The following is a 22,616-nucleotide window of genomic DNA, read 5'->3' as shown; positions in this document are numbered from 1 at the left end:
AACACTGCCGTGATAAAATAATCATCAGATACCAAATCCCAATCCAACTCCAATTCCACAATGTGAGTCCAAATCCAAATCACTTTCATTATGTACCCGGGTAACAAAATCATACCAGTTGCAGTGGTGGCCAGTCACTGCAGCATGATTTTGTGATCGGTGTTGCCTAAATTGGCGAATCTACACCCGTCGTGCCGCCTAAGTCGGCGAATCTGCACTAATGCTGCCTAAATTGGCAAATCTGCATTTGATATAAGTTCAAAAAGCATGAATCTATAGTGTGTTGTTGTGCTGCCTAAATCGGTGAATCTGCATTAGATGAGCATTGACACACTGCCTAAATCGGCAGATCTGTGTGCTTGTGACCAATGGACTAGACAAGACATAAAAACAAAACATTGACTACCTGTGTGACACCACATTGGAGTTAGTTGATTCACTAACTCAAAGCACCTTAGCTCACATGAGTAGCTGAATAGCTTATTGACAAACCATCTCAATGAAATTTCCTTTCAATACAATCAGAAGCCATGTCTTTAGTAGTGTTGTTTGAGTATTCAACGTAGAACACAATGGAGAGAAATGAAATAAGAAAAGAGGAATGACGTATTTGATGGAGGCAAGTAGGGGTGGGGGGGTATCATTATCACTCTTGCACGAAAGTATAGTCAACAATTGCAAAATGTGGTAATTTTGTGCTGAAAATATGGTATGTAATAGAATGACAGCGTGTTTAATATAATGCAATGTATGTCAAAAGAAGAGCAGTACTACCTGTCTGCTCTAAGGATACCATTGTATAAAAGGCTACACTTTGAACTCAATTGCACATGGAGGATGTTTATGACTATTTATACCAGAATTTAGAAAAAGAAATGCTTACAAAAACTTGCAAGCATATTTAGGGAAGGTAGAAATGGCAAGTAAAATCACTAGTGTATTGGAAGTTCGTTGACATGAAACAAATAGTCAAAGCTTTATCTGCAATAGTAATCCTAAAAAACAAGGGGTAAGAAAATGACGTTTGATCAATTGTAAAACTAATTGAAGCACACACTAATTGTTTGAACAGGTGAAAAATTTGTAATGAAATATACATTTTATTATTATTATTATTATGATTATATAGCTATGTTTGCAAACCAAATTTTGTTCAAGAGCTCGAGGGTACACGAGGTTTTTGTTTTCAAGTGTGAAGGTAAATTTCAATTATTGATGACTTTTAATTTGGGTTTCGTATTTCGAGCTCTAAGAGAGGAATTGATTTATCAAGGCAACCATTATGCCAAGTACAGAGAATTTGAAGGAAACCCCTATTTAAAAACAACATATATCAGATAAATTGGTCACGTTATATAGATATTTTATTAGCCATAGTAACAAATTCTGAGTGAGAAACGGAGGGGAGGGGAGAGAGAAAAAGAGAAAAGAAATGAAATGTTGTATTCCTATGAATAATGAGACCAAAGTGATACAATCCTTGTGGATCTAAACCAATGTTTGTGTACTAAAATAAAATGAAGTAAAGTGAAACACTAAATGGAAAAAAAATCCTAAAAACATCACACTAAAATCGCCATCATCATTGTCGATGACTGAGGATAATGGCATCGGGCGTTGTGCGAGAAAGTAGTGCACTGCTCGCTGAAGAACGTCATCAATGTGCGTCGCTGTAAGTAACAGTACTGGGAGACCGGGTCGATGAGACATGCACGTTCTTGTGAGTGGCGAACTGCGTGAGTGAAGCGGCCCTACCTCCTCCTGCAACGACGACTACCTTTGCCGAGCCACTGAGGTTGCTCTTAGTTCATTGGGGGGTTTATGCTAATGCTTTTTCTACAATCAAGTCAAGACTGTTGTAACAATTCTGGTTTGAGATTGAGAAGTTGAGCTGAGATTTTATGGCTTCTGCAGAAAATGGAATTTATAGGAGGACGGAGTGTTCCCAAATGTCTTTACTTCCATCCTCTCTCCCTCCAGGCTCCACTTTTGACACGTTCAAAGAGGCCATATGAAGAGGCTGCATCCTTCTCAGCTTTACTGGCTTGCATCCTTCTCAGCTCACCTGCTTGAATTGCTGGTGTTCGTGTGGTGCTGTAGCATTCCATGAAGGGCTCACGAGCAGGACACACTCGGCAAGAGAAAGTGGAGGACGCAGCGCTGTAAAAGAGGGAAACTGCAAGTGAGCAAGGGAGCTTGATCAGGAGGACGAAGTGGTCAGCAGCTCAGGAGGATGACATTCAAAGGGCTGGCTACAGAGGCAGCAAGAGAAGAGTTGCCTGTCCGCAGAGATGGACTGAAAGCGGCATGCAGGGCCGTCGGTTGCAGGACCTGGGATGGTGAGGGGTCGGGGGTTGTGAGTTGTGTGTGTGTAGTGCTAGTTGCATGCGAGGAAGAGACTAGGTCCATTATTTGGCGCCATGCATAATACGAAAGTGGTGGGCAATGGTTAGCGTTCAGTACTGGGAGTGAGGTGTGGTAGAAGTGAAGGTGGGTGGGAGCGGGTTGCATGGCAGGCAGGCTCTTAAGTAAGGGTTTCTCCCTCCATCTCGTCGTCAGTGGGCGGCTATAGTTAACTGTGAGAGAGAAACCGTTTATACATGTTGTCGGGCAGCAACCAGCTCATGCGGCATGTATGCAAGCGCCAATCGCAGACGAGGGGAAGAGTGGCTACTGTACAGAGAGAGAGAGAGAGAGAAAGATTTGCATGGGAGTTGGGTGATGGCCGGCAGCTATGGTAAACATGAGGACCATCGCCTCTTTCATTGGTTGCCATCCTTTTTCTACGACGTGCTGTATGTCAAGAAGAACTCCTTGTTTCCCTTCCCCAAGTGGCTCGAAACTGCGAGAGAGAGTTGGACGCAGTGGTTGGGGTTTCTAAAGAGAGAGAGAATATAAAAAACTAAATGTTGCATGTACTTAAGTGGGGGTTGATGCGAAGACAAAGAAAAAAAACTAATGGTAGCATGGGAGCTTGTGGCGACGTTGCATGGTGACGTGAACTGTGAGTTAACCAAAAAAAGAAAAAAAGTATAGTCCTCTTATTGCATGCAAGAACGAGAATTGTGAGAGGCAATGGATGGTTGAGGAGGGTTTGTTGGCATTATTGGTGGCCATGCTAAAGCGATGCTGAAATTGCCGCTGTGGGTGGTGACGACAAGGTGTCGTTTTTCCAGTGTTGGCCTAGCCGTTGGCTGACATAGCCCATGCCCTTTGGCCCTGGTGTTGCACTCACAAGGGTCTCAGCTCCGCGAACTTTCTGCTGCCACTGAAGATTGTTGGGCCAGGGCATCACTACCTGAAAATCCTAAAGTTGGAGTGCTCCTTGCAAATCCTTGCAGTACCCATCTCTGCCATCGGCTGAACTATTGCGAGCATACTACCATGTCGTGATGACACTATTAGATGACGTGGGGTAGAGGTATTTGGGGATGTGAAGAAGTCGCTTCACTTCATATAAATAAATAATTCCTTTAGGCACCTTTCCCATGGTGGTAAAAAGGTTCTTCCATTGTCTTCTCAACTACTAGCTGTTGGGTTCAAAACCACTCGATAGCCATTTTCAGGCCTCTTGGACGCCTAGAAGTCTCTTGGATTTTGCACTAAGATGATCAAACACTTGGTATTTGGTATGTCTAAGTTCAAGATTCGGTCTCCTAGATCTTGAAGGTTTTCATGGGAGTATTCTTACTACATGCATTAAATCTTCTCTACTAGTACTTCTTCTTCTACTACTACTACTACTACTATAACTCGTACTCTCTATTCTCAAAACTTGATCACATGTATGTACATCCTCTTTATATATCTCTACATACTTAGTTTAATGCACTTTGAATCTCGCATCATTATGGTATAAATATCCTGAAACATCTAAGACCTCCGGACCTCCATTAAAATAGTTGCACTAATTTTCAAGGACGATCGAATCAAACAAGAGCCATGAGTTGTTCAAGACAATTAACACTAATTTTGAGAAGTCTAATCAACTAAAGGCATGTGCAAGTAGCAGAGGAAAACATTAAACAAAAATGAAGTACTTAGCTGTTGATTATCAAGATCTGTAATATTTGGAATGTGACCTGGCTCTGATACCCTTGCTACAGACCGGTGCGTGGTTGCCCTGCGAAATACTCGAAATAATACAATAAACAGCATAAAACAGACTAATCAGCATACCTGGCACTATCACGTGGTCGCATGATCGCAAGATACACGAACAGAGAGAGACAGAGAGCGAGAGAGATTGAGAGAGCACGTGCAGGTGCACCTCCTAGAGTGGAGTGCTACGCCAGCACGTCAAGAGGGGAGAGAGGAGAGGAGAGAAGAGCAACGCAGACACTGGGTGCAATCTCCCCCCGTGCAAGAGTGACCATTTCCCTCTTGCACGTATTTGTTATATAGATTTCTTGAATGGTCAAATTGATTACAGACTGGCCGGCCAGATATAGTTGGCCAAAGCTCATAAAGAGCACTTGAATAATAAAATGTACATAAAATATGATCCTTTTGCAATAGCTTAGCTCGGTCAAACCTTTTTCACCTGTCACAGTTGCAATAAATATTAAGATATCAATTCCATAACATCTGCACTGTGTGAAACTACTTGGAGGATCTGCCATCTCTCTTAGGCTCCTTGTCACTATAGGTTTAGGGAGGATAAAAGTGAGGACACTCCACTTGTAGAGGTCGCTGACCCTATTGACCCGTTTCTAGACGATGAGCCAGAATTTATGGAGATCGACATTGCTATGAGGGGGACAACGAGGAACCCTTGGATGATGATGATGATGAGGACTGAGACCTGGCCAATCCTACCAATATCCTTTCAAAGACGGAGCTCTCTAGCGAATATTCAAATATTTTAATTTTTAGTTGACCACCTTAGAACAAATACGAACAGATGTAGTCACAATAATGCAGAGCATCTCCACATGTCTATACGTGCTAACAGCCACTTCAGTGGCATCTCCTCTTCCTTAGAGTAGGATAGCACCCGTGGCGCGAGTGAGTCTAGCTTCACCCATGGTTAAGGGGTTCCAAGATGATGCATGTGCAAGGTTGTCCATAGACACAGTTTTAGAGGCGAGAAAAGGGAGAGAAACAAAGATTCAATGAACATGTTCTTAGGGTCGACGGATATTCATGCTCTGTGAAAGTAGCCTAGCCATGCGCAACAAGTAGAGGTTAGTTTCCTATTAATTGGCAAGGTGTACAAGTGGTGGATGAGTTTGACCACTTGTCTTGCCACTTGGACAGAGTTCAAAACGATGTTTTGAAAAGAGTTCTTTCAAGGCAATGAGAAAGAGAAAAATTGGAGTTATGGGACAAGTGCTAGATGAAGAACAAGTCCCTAACTTAGTACATCTCGTATTGCATAGAGATATTAGTCAAGTTAAAGGGAATTGATGCATTCAAGACTTTGCAGGGCTTCAAGAGGGGCCTCACAAATGACTATATTGAGTATTTTGAGCCTCTTCAATCGAAGTATTTATTTCAAGGAATCAACTATGCACAAATAGATGATGACATCAAGCGTTGTGGTGCACGATATGGGGCAAGTAGGGCCAATGAAAAAGAGAAAAAAAGGTTAGGGCTTTCCTCACATGGAGTGTCCTCACTTTTATCCCCCCTAAACCTACAAGTGGTATCAGAGCATGGTCAGGTTGATCTCATTTTCAACCTAGCACTAGATCCAATAGATAATTGCAATATTTTATTTAATAGCACATTCATTAAGCATTTATTAATCACCTACTCGACTTGCCCCGCCACAAGTCACCCTTTTGTGGTTGGGTTTGACATCAAGGCCCTTATAGTCCCGAGCTACCCCTTTTCAGCTTCCCTTGCATAATCATCCCAGTGCAGTTTTCAAAGTCTATTAAGCATGTACAAAATCCACCCCCAATCTATGCCTCGTCACTACTGCTGCTCATAATCTCCATCATATGCTCACCATCCTGAGCACGTTGTTGTTGTTCATCCTGATTGCAGGCCATCAAACTATGCTCGCCATATGAGCCCGTCGTCATCGGTGCTCATCCAGAAACACCTAAAGTCCGCAGCTTTCCCTGCTTCTCAGCATCGTTGTTATCTAACTCGACCAATCGGCACAACCAATTGTAGCTACCTACTACAGGCCCAGGCTCATCATCAAACTGTCGATGCCCTTTGCCTGTGACTCCTCATCCTGTGTTTCCCGCTTGGAGATTCGCCTCACACTACACCTCCTCCGACACCTTCTCCCATCCACTACAACCTAAGACACCCAGCCCTGCTTATTCACCCCTTTCGCCCTGCCACATTGTCAACTAGCATCAAATTGCATGGCCTTCTCAATCAAAGCCATCAATGGCTACCACCAACCCTTGGCCACGTGCAGACTGTAAGAGAGATTTTCGGCTTCAAACCAGTCAAGCATGTGCTCAGATTCATTTTTTGAAAGTTTTGTGATTGCCCTTTTAAGAGGTTAATCTCACACAAGGGACTTAGCTCCGCAAAAACAAGAGCCCCAATCTCTATCCTATGTTTGTGAAGAGTGACTTCACTTTGTGAAGAGGTGCTTCACCATAAGCAACAGAGGACCAAAGCTCAAGGAGTGGGAGTCATACTCTTAGTTTTTATTTTCATGAGGTCAATTCTCTAACAAAGCTCCAAGCCAAAATGGTAGACAATGGCACCAAAATCAATGTATGAAATATTTGTGCACAAAAACACCATGCACACGGGTTCTAGACACTGCCTATACGTCATGTATATGGTAAGACCACCTATGAAAACACACACAAGCATGATACATGAAATGTATATGTATTTTACTCCATTTGCAATGGAGATTGTATCCTTGATGGATCAGAGCTATGAAGAACGACATGAAGACATTGATACACAACAAAGCTCACAACTTGAAGATGAAGATGATGGTGAAGGGGATGACAACAACGACCCTACTTCATTTATAAATTAAACTTTATGAAATTAATAATGTATTACCCCAGGTCATTAGAGAACATATCTCAAGTCTCACTTGTGAACCATAGCGATGTATCCGGTAGAGAACCAATATGATGAAATTTGGATGTTTTAGCAAGTAAATGCACTTAACTAATCAGCGGAGATTTTTTGAGAAGAAAGCACTAAGAAAAATGAGCAAGAATGGAAGAGTCGCCCCCTTGATGTAGAAGTTGGCGGTGTAAAATTGATGTAGCACAAAAGTCAATGGAGCTCGCAAATGGTTGAATCCGAAGGGCCTTGTAATCAACTCTGATGTATCCAAGACCACTCCAAATAGCTCTTAGTCAAATTGATGATTCAATGATGTAATCGTAATTGAGCAATACATTTCCTTGGAGATACTTAAGCTTGGACGAAACTCTTAGCTCCCCACGCGTGAAAAGCTCCTTATGAGCTTAATTTAAAACTCTTGACTTTATTGCTTTTTTTGTATAATAAACCAATCATCCGCGCAATGTGAAATGATCTCTGCATGTGTAGTTGAACGCCTCGAGTAAGATATGTGAACTCTTGGGGCGGGCGTTGAATTGCATGCGGGACTAGCCTCTTAAGGAAATGTGGAAAGAAGTAAATAAGGGTAGATAAGCAAAAATAAATGAAATGTTGTGCCTGCAGCTTCAAGAGTAGCATGAGGGGGGAGTGTCGATGGTGGGGGTTGTGTGTAGGTGAGCAACAGCAGGCACAGGTGCATGCAAGTTCGTCTTGGTGGATGACATTGGCAGATGGCAATGGTGGTAAGTGGTGTGAAGCAGCGTTGCTATGGCAACGTTGGTGATGGGTTGGAGTGGTGGGGGCGATGACGGGTGCACCAATGGCGACCTATGGATGGTGCATCACAAGGCCAAGTAGGAAGTACAAATGGGCATGCTAGCACAAATGGCTCTCTTTCCCAGGTAGCGACAATTGTGGCAAGGTTAAATAGTGCCCAAGATGACATCACAAGGGAGCCGACACTAGAGATAGAAGGGCGAGAGAGAGAGAGAGAGAGAGAGAGAGAGAGAGAGAGTGCTTACGAGGGAAAGAAAGTGAGCCTCCAAAACTTCTCTCCCCCTCCCAAGCCGTGCCCTTTGCCTTCTGGTATGGCGTCTCTGCTCCCTGCTTCATCTTCCTCATAGCACGTAGAGTCCTCGCTCGAGTCCTTTATCTTCTCATCTCCAACCATTAATCCAATAGTTGAAAATTAAATTGATGTGTGGGCGTTCCCCAAAATCTTCCCCAATATTACATTACTATAATGCCACTACGAGAAACTACCAAAAGAGGGTCAAGTTAATCGTTGACCACCCAGCCTATGAGAGAATGATATGCCATCATCCCTAAACTCTACTTATAGTGTGGCCTGCATGCCCACATTAGTCCAGTCGCCAAAGCACTTTGGTCAGACGATCTCCCCATGAACCCTGTTGTCTTACCTATAAATTGGCTCATATCCATGGATTATGATACACCTAGAGCTTGGCCTATGTACCAATATAAGCCCCCTGGCCTTGTACATGCTGGCACTTCTAGGATAACCGATCATATACACTTTTTCTCCGAGTTTGTATGCTGACAACATATCACAAACTTTGGAAGCAATGATGCTAGAGGAATAAACTAGGAAGACTTTGTTCAGATTATTCTATGCTCCTAAGCCTTGTGCAACTATGAAAAGCAATATCCATAAAGGAAATATGCAATATGCATAGATGAACTGACAAATTGAATTACCTATGGTTCTTACCGAGCCTTGCTTCCCCATTACAACGAACAACTGTACAATTTATCAAATCAAAAATCCATCTTGACTAGAATCTCAATCGTAGACTTTTCTTATAGATAGTTGTAATATCCATGATTGCATTTGATAAGATACTTGTAGGGTAATGATTATATTATCTGCTTGTGCACTAGCATAAGATTAAATCCAATAGAAATGGAACGGAATAAATAGCTCCTTGAGCAACTATACATCATGCCATGCAACAAGTGCAATGAGAAATTTAGTAAAAGAGTATGCCTTTCAATGGGCCTTTCCCTAAAAAAAAAGTATAGATTGGTAGGGCAAATAATGGGCCCTTCCCTCTAAAGAAGTATAGATTGGTAGGGCGCAATATTTAGAGAAGAGAAGTGCCTAACAAGGGAAATCAACTCAGTAGGAAGAGATTCACCAAATGTATATGCAAAACAAGTGTTTGAAGAAGCAAAAGAGAAAGCAACTTTTGCAAATTTCTAACTACTTGTGTTGTATCTATCAGTTTGATGCATCATATACAAATAACTAGAAAATTAGATACTTCTGTTGTATCCATCAGTCTGATGCAGTACATACAAATATTTGGAAAATTAGATATCAAATGTGTAACTTGTAGATCACGGCTATAACTTATTAACTGCAACTGTTAAAGCCTTATTGATCAAAACCATGGGGACAATTCTTTTTCTGGTGCAGTCCCAAACAATTGAAACATAGTTTTTACACAGTTGCCTGTTTAAAATTTGTGGTCAACTGTCTCTTCTTGGCCATGTTGGTAGAGACTGTTACCACTTGCTGTTGATTCATCTCTGGAGTTGTTTGTATGTCAGAGAACATGACCCCTTAGGTGACAAGAAGCAAAGTATATGTGGCCTCCTTTGGGATAAAAAAGTTTAATAACTCAATAAGTGTCTCCACCTAAGTGGCTAGTCATTGTACACGTACTGCCAACTTACAAAAATGGTTTTCAAAAGTTTGAAAATCACATCGTGTAATATATTCCTTTACTAGGCTTCCGACATAGTATTGTCATCCTCAAGAATATCCAGGGGAGTGTTGGGGTATAAAGCCCAATGTGGTCGCCCAGGTAAGTGGGCGGGCCGCCAGGTATGTACACATATTCTTTTGTAAAAACCTAATAAGAATTCACTATGCTCTACACATTACAGTAGAGCGAGTTCACCATATCTTCGTGCTCTTCTTCTCGCACTCTCTCGCGTCGCACTTCCGCTCGTACTCCTTCAACTGGTATCAGAGCTCAGATCGAGGCTCGGGGCAGCACTGCAGGAGGATAGAGTCACCAACTCAGATTGGAGTGAAATTTGACAGGCGAAGACACGGCCCCAAATCTCATTCTGAGGTCATCTCGGCCACCGTTCGGCTTTGACAAAGGTCTGCGCAGGCCATTTTCGACTGCGTGATCTCAGCGGGTGCAGATCCGACTCTGCAAATTTGGGTTTTTCGGACGACTGCAGGTGCTGAGGATATCGACACTCCCAGAGTGTTGATTTGTGGTTGTCTACACATCGAAGGACGGCTCACAGTTCTTGGAGGCGTGTCACATACGACACGGGCGCATCTACACACAGACTGTAGGCGACATCCACTAGTTCATCAGGTAGCTTGTGTTTGCCGCTTGATATTCCAGATTTCATCCTGACATTGCAGGTACTTCCACATGGGATGTATTGTCAGAGTTGAGGGTTTTCTGGCTGTGAGTCACACAGCAAACAACCGCCGCAGCGGTTACAACATATAGTGGGAAATTTATGGATGTATGAATTTGTGGGAAGTCTATGTACTGTCAGATTTACTGCAGCCTTTGTTGAGGGTCGAGTGAGGTTTTATTGAGCTGGGGGATTCTCGAATGTTGAGATCCTTTCGGTGATACAGGTCTTGGAGCGATCCCTCGAGCACCCTTAGATAGGCAGCTAGGATGTATTGACTGTGAGTTAGACAGTTGGGATTGCATCTTTGCTTTACTGCCGTTGAGACATTGTCACAATCTATGCTTACAGGACAGTGACAAGACAGTGAGAGACAGTACAGGTGCAGGAGAGGTTTACCCGCAGCTTACAGTGTCAGAGAGACAATGTTTTTGAGCTGTTTTTGGTCTATTTTTGAGTAGACCAGAGCCATTTTACAAAGGAGACTCTGCCGAAATTTATGCAGAATCTGAAGCTTTCTTGGTTCATTTGACAGGTTGATATTGGTTCAGAGGTCAGTTTACAGGGGAAACTCTGCCGAATTTTTCCCAGGAAAGTAAACTACTGTGAAGCGTAGCTATGGTTGGATCACAGGACACTGCTCTTTACAATATCAAGAAGCTGGATGGAACCAATTTCCCATTGTGGAAGAAGCAGATTTGGCACGTGTTGGTACAAAAGAAGCAGATAAAACCTATAAAGCTCAAGGGGATAAAACCAGAAGATATGGACGAAGATGAATGGAGCGAAATGGATGAATTGGCACTTTCTACCATTATGCTGACTTTGGCAGAAAGCGTTTACTTCAATGTAGCAGACGAGATGTCGGCTTATCAAGCATGGTTAAAGCTGAGTGATCTTTATGAGAAGCAGAGTGCAGCTTCACAGGTATACTGGCTTAAGAAGCTTGTTGACTTGAAGATGAAAGAAGGGACACCTATGTCCAATCATGTGAATGAATTCAACACAATCTATAGTCAGTTGTCAGCTCAAGGTGTCAAGTTTGATGAACCTGTTAGAGCTATGTTCCTGTTGATCACATTGCCTGAAAGTTGGGACACTTTTCGCACACCTTTGAGTAATTATGCACCTCCAGATGGTTTGAACATAGCAGGTGTAGAAGGAAGTCTGCTTACTGAAGAAACCAATAGAAAGACCATGGACAAAGGCAAAGGAACAGCCTTAGTTGTCAGGGGAAGGACCAAAGAAAAGTACAAAGGTGGAAAGAGGAATCAGTCTCGTAGCAAGTCTCACAGTGCTAAAGGCAAGAGTGACATAGAATGCTACCATTGTGGCAAGAAGGGTCACATGAAAAGAGACTGCAGAGAATGGAAAGCAGAAAAAGGCAAAGAGAAAGCTGAAGACCATGGTGAGAAGAACAAGTCCTCAGTGAAGATTCAAGAAATAAATGTGACAAACACTGTTGCAGAGGATGACAGTCTAGTGTCAGGAGACATCTACTTCTTGAAGAATACAATGGACTCAGCTCTTCTTACAACATCTGATGGAAATGCACTGAGTGACTGGATTATAGACTCAGGGGCATCACTTCATGTGTCTCCAAACAAGGAGTGGTTTACCTCTTATGTGACCACTAAAGATCATGTTCGGCTAGGCAATGGGCAGACATGTGAGATCTTAGGTGTTGGAGATGTTCAATTGAAGTTTCAGAATGGCTCTTCTTTCACGCTGAAGAATGTGAGACATGTTCCCGCAATTACAAAGAGCTTGATCAGCACAGGTTTACTTGATGATGCTGGCTACGTCACCATTTTTGGACAGAACATGTGGAAGATATCCAAGGGTTCTATGACAGTAGCACATGGAGTAAAGTCTGGAGGACTTTACATGATTTCTGTATCAAATGTCTCTTAAAATGTAATCAATGTAACCGAGCAGCCAAACGTTTCTTTGTGGCATAGCCGGTTAGGACATATGTCCAAGAAGGGAATGGAAATCTTGTCTCGTTCTGGTTATTTGCCTGGATTTTCATTTAATGATTTTGAATTCTGTGAACATTGTCTGTATGGTAAGTAAATAGCAGCCACATAAGCATAGAAGCAATAGAAGAGATACACAGTTGGCACTTGTTCATAGTGATTTGTGTGGACCTATGCCTAACCTATCTCTAGGGGGAGCTTCTTACTTTATGACATTTATAGATGATTACTCGAGGAAAGTATGTGTTTACTTTCTCAAGCACAAGGATGAAGCGTTTAGTGTTTTCAAAACGTTTGTGACACTTGTGGAGAATCAGAGTGGCAAGAAGCTTAAATGATTACGCACTGACAATGGTGGAGAGTATGTTTCAAAGGCCTTTCAGGACTTTTGTGAGTCAAAAGGTATAAAACGTGAACTTACTGCTCCTTACAATCCTCCTCAAAATGGTGTTGCTGAGAGGATGAATAGGACCATACAAGAGAAGGTCAGAAGTATGTTGTCTAATGCACAACTGCCAAATGGGTTTTGGGTTGAAGCTGTATCAACAGCTGTTCATCTTGTAAATAGATCTCCTAGCAAGGTTTTGCAGAAGGATTTAGTGCCAAAGATGGTATGGTCAGGCAAAATGCCCTCATACAAGCATCTCAGAGTTTTTGGCTGTGAGGCATATACTCACGTTCCAAAGGAATTTAGGAACAAACTTGAGCCAAAGAGTAGAAAGTGCATCTTTCTAGGCTATGGTAATTCTGGTGAGATGGGGTACAGACTTTGGGATCCCGAATCTAGAAAGGTTGTCCGCAGCAATGATGTTCACTTTAATGAATCCAAATATCATTCTAAACCAGAGAGGGTTGAGGAGATTAGAAAAGTTGTCTTCCAAGAAGATGGACCTGCACGTGCAAGATAAAATGTCAGGGCTCAAGAGGAGCAAGGACAAGATAGAGTGGAACCACAGGTTGTGGCTGAGCCTGAGCCACCTATTGTGCGTAGATCTGGACATGTCACGTGACCTCCTGATAGGTTTGTTCCATCTATGAACTATGTCATGTTGACTGATTGCAATGAGCCTTCATGTTACAAGGAAGTAGTGCAAATGAAGGACTCCGGGAATTGGCAATTGGCCATGCAGTCAGAGATGACAGCTCTGCATAAAAACAAGACATGGAAGCTAGTTAAATTACCACAGGGCAAAAAGGCTCTACCTTGTAAATGGGTTTACAGGTATAAGATCACCGCTCATGATAGTCAGCCAAAGTACAAAGCAAGGCTTGTTGCCAAGGGCTTTAAGCAAGAACAAGGCATTGACTTTGAGGAAGTCTTCTCTCCGGTGGTCAAGATGACTACATTGAGATGCTTTCTTGCATTGGTTGCCATATTAGATTTGGTGTTGCACCAAATGGATGTCAAGACAGCGTTCTTGCATGGTGATTTAGATGTGGAAATTTACATGCAGCAGCCAGAAGGGTTTGTTGAGAAAGGCAAGGAAGATTGGGTATGCCAGTTGTTAAAGAGTCTTTATGGCTTAAAACAATCACCGAGGGCATGGTACCATAAATTCCACAAGTTTATGCTTTCTCAAGGCTACAAACGTAGTGAGTTCGATCACTATGTATATACAAAGAAGGATAAGGATGGCAGTTGGATGATCCTTATTTTGTATGTGGATGACATGTTGATTGCTGGCAAGCACTTTGAAGAAATTTCAGCTTTGAAGTCAAAGATGGCAAAATCGTTGACATGAAAGACATGGGTGAGGCAAGTCATATACTTGGTATGCGCATTGAGAGAGACAGATCAAAGAAGTTGATTTGGTTATCTCAAACAGAGTATATTGACAAGGTTTTGCAACGTTTCAATATGGAGAAGGGAAAGGCACTGAGTGTTCCATGGCCACCATATGTGAAACTTAGCAAACAAGATTGTCCTGTGTCTGAGGAAGAACAGGCTGAAATGGATAAGATTCCATATGCGTCTGCAGTGGGTAGTTTGATGTATGCAATGATTGCTACTCGCCCAGACATTGCATTTGCAGTGGGAGTAGTAAGTCGATACATGTCAAACCCAGGCAAGAAACATTGGGAGGCAGTGAAAGGAATATTGAGATACCTGAAAGCTACAAAGAGTATGCGTATATGCTATGGGAGTCAGGAGCTAAGTGTAAATGGTTTTACAGACTCAGATTATGCAGGTGACTTAGACAACCGAAGGTCTACGTCAGGGTATGTCTTTACATTGGTTGGTGGAGCAGTATCATGGCGTTCTAGATTACAAGATTGTGTTACTCAGTCTACTACAGAGGCTGAATATGTTGCAGCATCAGAGGCATGCAAAGAATCAATTTGGCTTAATAGACTAGTAACAGATTTGGGAATCAAAGAAGAGATGCCTATGTTATATTGTGATAGTCAAAGTACTATACAATTGGCTCGCAATCCAATTTATCACTCAAAGACAAAGCATGTGGATGTGAAGTATCATTTCATCAGGGAAATGCTCGAGGATAAGCAACTTCAGCTTGTCAAAGTTCACACCATAGAAAATCCTGCTGATCTACTTACAAAAGGACTTCCCTCAGAGAGCTTTGCGCATTTTCGCAAGCAATTAGGTGTAGGGTAGTACATCACTTCTCTACATCTCTTGTATATTAGCTTGTATAGTAGCTTCTCTCACACTTAAAGTACCACATTGGACTTTAAGTGGGAGCTTGTTGGGGTATAAATCCCAATGTGGTCGCCCAGGTAAGTGGGCGGGCCGCCAGGTATGTACACATATTCTTTTGTAAAAACCTAATAAGAACTCACTATGCTCTACACATTACAGTAGAGCGAGTTCACCATATCGTCGTGCTCTTCTTCTCGCACTCTCTCTCGCGTCGCACTTCCGCTCGTACTCCTTCAATGAGGAGGAGTGGATATCCATGGGGAGAGTTCGAAGTTAAAAGTTGATTTTTGCAAAGATTTATGTCAAGCAAGAAAAACATGAAATCCATGGAGTAGTGCTTGGCTATAAATAAATAAATACCTTAAATAAAAGTCGCCTTGCCAAGCCCTTTTTGAATTGCTAGAATGATTGAAAAATGATTGCAAATAAGCAACCGCCAACCAAACATAGAGAAATGACAGCTTCAACTCCAAGGGATAGTGAGTAGAAACCGTCAAATAGCTTCAAGAGCTTCAAATTTGTGAACTCAAAAGTCCCTGATAACTCCAAGAGAGATGTCAATTAGTCATACCAAATCAAGGCCGCAGGTTCAAAGTAATTTGCCGATGCCAAAATTAAAGCCATGCAAAATGGCTTGCAGATCACGGCCTTGATAACTAGAGAAATTCCAAGGGCTACAACGTGATCAATTCCACCCTTCCCAACTCCCTTTATAGGCCTTGACTCTCGTATAGGAGACCCCTTGATCACATGCTTAGCTTAGGCCCATGGTAGGACACTTAGGTCGCCTCTCCCAACACCCTTTGCCTAAAGATGACTTTGCAACAAAGGAGATAGTGGGCACTATGGAGGCCTCTTACACATTCTTCCTTTGTGGATTGCTTGAGGTGATTGGTGATTCCATAAACCCTTTAGTTTCTTGTTAAGAGATGCTAACAAGAGGTAGAACGCTTTGGTGGTTGATTGAGTAGACGACACATTAAATTGTGCACCTTGGGCAGCACGTGTGGCATCCTTATTAGCTCGAGTGTTCTCACCTCTACTCCCTTGGGTTGCTTATTTTACAAAGTATGGGGCATAGTAAGTGCGTCACTTTATCTACTCCTATGTGTCTCCTGGTCATGCATCATTGTTTTTATCATCACATGCATGGCCTCAAAAACCATTTTCTAAATACATCTTGCACAATGGCTACAATCCCCTTCTCCTTCTGATTTTGATGCTAACAAGCTTTCCTTTTTATTGATGGTCCCAATTTTCATGGTCTCATACACGGTGGAGGCCTGTGTTGGAGACAATGGCTATGGAGGGTGGAGCCGAAAAGCCATGGCGAGGTGTAACGTGCGGAAAAGCAGAGAGAGAGAGAGAGAGAGAGAGAGAGAGAGAGAGAGAGAGAGAGAGAGAGAGAGAGAGAGAGAGAGAGAGAGAGAGAAAAGCTTCGAGCAAAAATGAAACATAACACTATGCTTTGGTTATTGAAGATTTCTTTACATATAGAGAATCTAACTAAACTTCTTTCTCATGCAAACTAAGTATGTTATTTGCATGGCATAGGGATTGTTCCCACAAAACTCAGATACGCCGACAAGGGCTTGAACCCAACAACCCCCCCCCCCCCCCCCCCCCCCCCCCCCCCCAAGTCCAAACTAGGTATATCACTTCCATGATATCTCGAGTTTTGGTATACTCGGCGACCGTGAGTTTTTAGGTTCTCTCACAACCAAAGGTTTGGTATACCCATAACCTGGTGCTATGGTAACGAACCCCCCCTTAAGTATAGACAGGGTGTAGGTTAAAAATTAGCTACCAATAAATGGAGTTTTTGGTTCACTTCCAAACCTTGGGTTTAAGGTGTACCCAATAACCTCACGAGAAGTATAAACAATATGAGGAATTGACAAAAATGACTTGCGAGGTCTTACCGTCTATAACCCGTACAATTTATTTTGACTAGAATAGCATAAAAAGAGTTGATCTAAAGAATATCGCTGCCAACAGAAAACATTTGAGATTTGGTGTCTCCATCAATCAAATGAATTTGATTTTTACCCTTTTGAAAGCATTTATTTGAAGGATGATTTGTCTCACCATAGTGAACACAAGGATTCTTCTTGAAACAATCCTTTGTCTGGTTGTTGTTGCACCCACAAATGGCACAAGACCTGGTACCAATGGATGGACGAGATGAAGGTGAGGTAGAAGCACAATTAGTGTTGACTGCATAGGCACTAGGAGTACCAGAAGAACTGATGGGGGATACTCCAGGGGATACTGTATATGCACTAGAAGTAATAAGAGAATTGATACAAGATACCCTTTTTTCTTCTGCCTGCAATGAATTGATGATACCATCCAAGGAGGGGAGCAGATCTTTGTCTTTTAAAACAGTGACAATTTGATGAAATTCTTCAAGAAAACTTTTTAACAAAACAGATATGAGATCTTCTTCTGGCACTGGGGCTTCGACATAAACAAGTTGAGTTTTAATACTCTTCAGACGATTAGCTAAAGATGTAATGTTTTCATCGACACGCATAGCAAGAGAGCACAACTCCATCTTTAGACTCATCATTGAATACTTAGCTTTAGCACCAAAAAACTTCTCTGGGTGTATCCAGGTAGCACTAGAAAATTGCACGTCGTCCAAATAATGAATTAAAGTCATCTTCGAGAGATGTCAGAATAATACCTAATGCTTGCTTGTCCTTGCATTGTTGCTCGATAGATAGTGCTCTCGTAACTGCAACGAATGTGCTAGCTTCGTCGGTTGATAAGGGTTTCACGACATTCCATAGCTTCTTTCGCATCAAATAGCCTTTCACTTTAACTTTCCAAGTATGAAATGCAGAACCGTTGAATTTGTCCACCTTCGATGCCATATTGTAGTCAATTTCGGCGTTTCAAAATGCTACAAGTACGATCGACTATTTGCTATATTTTTGTCTTGATGACTAGCTTTGTTATACCGCCAAAAGGCTTCAAAGCCTTTGAGAGGTTGATGCTTTGCACGATATTTGCGAAACTGGAATTTACAAGTTTTTTGTTCTTTGTTTTTTTTATTGAGTTTGAAAGTAAACCGTCAAGATCACTAACCAATTTGTTGCTGAGTAGCGAGCATCGAGGGTATAGATGAGTATGTGAATAAGCTCTTATGAGGGTGTGAATATGCTCTTGCTTAAAGCCCATTGGCTCAACAAAGGCGGCCAATTCAAAGACAGTGTGAAAATTTTAAAAAAAACTTTGTAATGGCAGCAGCGCGTAGACGATCGAGCTGAAGGTTGTTTTGCTCCAGAGTAACCAGTAGAGGCAAATTTGGAAGATGATGTAGTGTTGAAGCTTCACCAGCATGCCAGGGCAAAGAGATGGAGGGTAGAGATGATGAATTCTAAGAAGGTTGACAACATGTCTCTCTCTCTTCTATAAGCAGTTACTCCGGCCACGTTGAGTCAAGCCGATGACAAGCAAGGCAAGGCAAGATGGCTATGATACCAGTTGTTGGATGCGGCGGCTATGGAGGATGGAGCCGAAAAGCCATGGCGGGGTGTAATGTGCAAAAAAGCAGAGAGAGAGAGAGAGAGAGAGAGAGAGAGAGAGAGAGAGAGAGAGAGAGAGAGAGAGAGAGAGAGAGAGAGAGAGAGAGAGAGAGAGAGAGAGAGAGAAGCTTCGACCAAAAATGAAACACAACAATATGCTCTGATTATTGAAGAATTCTTTACATATAGAAAATCTAACTAAACTTTTTTCCCATGCAAACTGAGTGTGTTATTTGCATGGCATAGGGATTGTTCCCACAAAACTAAGATACACCAACAAGGGCTTGAACCCAATAGCCAGTAGTGGTGGATAACTACATGTATATTCAAACACCTTTGATGAACTCACCCACTCACAATCTACACCTCTTGTTATGGCATGCAAGTTTGGTGAGCTCATTCTTTGGCCATCTTTGTGGAGTAGAGGTTGCCATGTGTGAGTGAAGGAATATTGGAGGAGGAGGAGGAGCTTGCTTGGTACTGTAATGGAGGTGAGAGAAGGGGGAATAGCTTGCTTTGTGTGGCAATGGAAGGTGGGAGGGGGAGAGAAATAGATGGCCATTTGCATCCATATGACATTGCGAGCTACTTTCATCCAACATTGACGTTTCTTCAATATGTTGGGAAAGGGGAAGTAGTCTTGCTAGGTTATTGATTGCCTATGGGTGAGAATAGATCTTTGCATTGATGGATGCACCAATGATGGGTATAACTTCATCACAACGCATTGACATTACAAAATGAAATTTTCTTTTTGGAAAGAGAAGTTGCAACCCTCCAATAAGAAATGATAGAGAAGAAATGCCAATATTTCAAAGCATGACAACACCATCGTGCACTTGAAGGAAACACCCCTTGGTGCAAGAGAATCATCAATGAAAGGCTTCCACATATGGGTGGAGCACATAAAAAATGAGGGATTGCCACAAGGTGATTCCTTCTTCACTTGCTTTCACATCTCCACTTCACATTAACCACTCACATTTAACTTGTTGCAAGCCAAAAACAATATTTAAGAGGCATGTAGTGGATCAAGCCAAGAAGATCGAGTCAACCTTTTCACTAGTAGGAGAAGGTGGGCGACCTTGCTTGGTGCGGCAATGCGACGTGGAAGACAGAGATAATTTAGGAGAGGAGGAGATTCCTTGACGTAATAGTGGTGGTGGGAGAAGACTAGTCGGGAAATAATGTCGGATAAGAGGGTGAGTGTGATGGTTGTAGTAGTTAGAGATTGGAAAAGGATTTTTGAAGAGAGAAAATCACTGTATAGCTATGGGATAGGTTTTGAGGGACTTTCGGGTAGAAATGATGTTTTAAAATTTTGGGAAAAAAATATTCAACTTCTAAGTACAATTTTTTATCATAGAATAGGTTTGGAAAGATTTTAAGGGAAGGGAATATGAGTTTAAAAATTTTGAAAATTTCAAATTTTAAAGGAATCTTGAATATGAGCCAAAGGAGGTTTCATGTGGATCCCATCTCCATCCCACCCTTGCCCTCAACCTTCTCAATAGGTAAGAGATCATTAAAAGGATTAAGACTACCTTGTCTCCCTACTCTTTTGAGGGTATAGAGTGTGTCCACCACCCTCTTCCTCTTAGTTGGTAACCTTAATTCCAAAGGGCCCCTAAAGGGTTCATATTTTTCCTAATGAGGGGAGCCTCATCACTACGTACCACAAGATCTTGAATGAACCCAAGCAGTGGGAACTAGGGTGATGAAGTGGGGCACAATTATTGTGATCTTTGTGACATCTCCGATGGGTACGAGTTTACTGTTTACGTGGGAGTTTAATTTGCCTGAGATGTTTTACTTTAAAGTTAAGTGAAGTGGCAAGGGGTGCAAGGAAACACAATGCCCATGTGCTTAGGGCATCAACGGTGCTAGAGAAGAGGTCGCGGGTTCAAAGCTTGGTTTTTGTGGGGATGGTGGATGTCCTTTCACCTTGATATTTGGGCAGTTTTATATCCACCATCGATCCCACATATTGATGTTCATATAACCTCGTAGTATACATGGTTCTGAGATGGGAAGAGAGTATGTAGTAAAAGCATGATTAAGTAATTAATCATTTTTTATGAAATTACAAAATGTCTTACTTCAAATGAAAGAACTATTCCTGTGTTGAATCTACAAAGTGCAGTGTAATCTACAAAGTACAGTGTTTTGGGACGGGGAGCGATTATGTAGTGAAAGCATGATTAAGTAATTAATCCTTATTAATGAAGCTACAAAACGTCTTAGTTCAAGTGAACGACCTCATCTTCAGCATTGCCTGCTTACACAAAAAGAAAAAATACATTCTTATTGTCAAATGTTGAGGGTATTAGCCTTAAAACAATACCACTAGCGTGGCATTTTGTAGGTGGTTCCGGTTGAGCCTCCAGATGGATGTGTGTGTGTGTGTGTGTGTGTGTGTGTGTGTGTGTGTGTGTGTGAGAGAGAGAGAGAGAGAGAGAGAGAGAGAGAGAGAGAGATGCAAGCTAGGTTTTTCTATCAAGATGTGACTTGAAGCCATGGTGGGACTAAGCTCTATTCCTAGGCCATGGATTGCATCTCAGTAACATCTGCCTCTCGACCTTAGACTTTCCTCATCCAGCTCTTTTAGGTCGCCATCACCAAGTCCCTTTTTGTTCCTTCTTTTGAGTACCCTTTTCTAGCATGGTTGCTTTACCAAATACTTTTTGACAAGAATTGAGGCACTAGGCCTCGAGCCTTTCTCTTGAGGGTATAATAATCTTGCCTATAGACTTTGTTGTTATGAAATAAGTGCTCAATGATCTATACTTCTAACCTTGATGTGGTGGGGGACCATTCTATAACTCTTGAGGCAGACTTAGTGGGGATGGAGATGTCAGTGTTTTGCAATAGAGAATTGTTGCTATATATTATTGTACGGCCCCCTTCAATCAAAGATGTAGCAATTGCAATCAACTCCAATAACTAGCTATTAAAAAAATCTTCTTCTCAAGTCATGGTCTTTTAAAAGTCCTTTTTCATAAGTTTAAAAATCAAAATGCATGTGTTTTCATTGTCTGTTATACTCTTCAATTAAGTTGTGCATGTTTTTGAGTGGCAACATGCCAAATGCATTAAGGAAGAATTCTAAACACCACTGTTTGGGTGGAATTTATTGACCTCATTTCCTTTCTATGGTCCTACATTGGGGAAATTTTCACATCTTTAGGGAAACCCTTATATGTACCATCTATCTTTGCTCCAACCAAGGATAAGGCATGTGTATTGTGGCAAATTGATAAGACATGTCTTGAAACACTAGAGATTAAGGTTGCAGGGACATGCCTGGGACAGGAATAGCGGTCATTCACCTCAAGTGGGGACACTTGGTAGGGGCTTGTTTTGATTTGGAATGTTGGGGCATTTTTCGAAGGCAAGCCCAACTTTGAGCTCATTTGAGTCTCCTCTCATCCTAGCCTATCTCGGTATTAAGGTGTCGGTTCCATGCGAACATGTTTTTTTTGTGACCCATTGGGGCAGTGAATGTTGTTCCCCCATATACTTATTCATGGACTACCAATGGTCATCATCTCCTCCCTATGCTATCCACCCTAAAGGAGGCGTTAGGGCTGGCTCTTCCACTGTGGCTCCTTGTACTTACAAACAACTTTTTCAAGATAACATTCAACCACCCCAAGGGCACATGGAAATAATTATAGGAACCCCCCGCCCCCCCTCTCAAAGACCCTCTACAGCTAGATATACAATGCAAAATTTTTAAGAGATAGAGAAGGAGAGAGTTTCAGTTCTTGCAAGCGCACGCGTACACATGGATGCAAACCATCTAGTAACTCAAGATAATAGACCTACAAAGCATAAAAGGGAAAAATACAACATAAGGGAAAAAGTATAACGGTCTAGTGTGAATGGCTAGTGAGTGAGTTGGATGGATAAGTGTGCCATCATTCTGGTTTTGGAAAAGGTATGTGTATCCACCAAGGCACGCTAATGATGACTATTGGTGCTAGTCATTTAGGAGTAGTACATGAACAGCTTGATATCTAAACA

Source organism: Adiantum capillus-veneris, chromosome 14, assembly GCF_014529385.1.
Source record: "Adiantum capillus-veneris isolate H3 chromosome 14, ASM1452938v2, whole genome shotgun sequence".
NCBI lineage: Eukaryota > Viridiplantae > Streptophyta > Polypodiopsida > Polypodiales > Pteridaceae > Adiantum > Adiantum capillus-veneris.
This window is presented reverse-complemented; position numbering follows the sequence as displayed.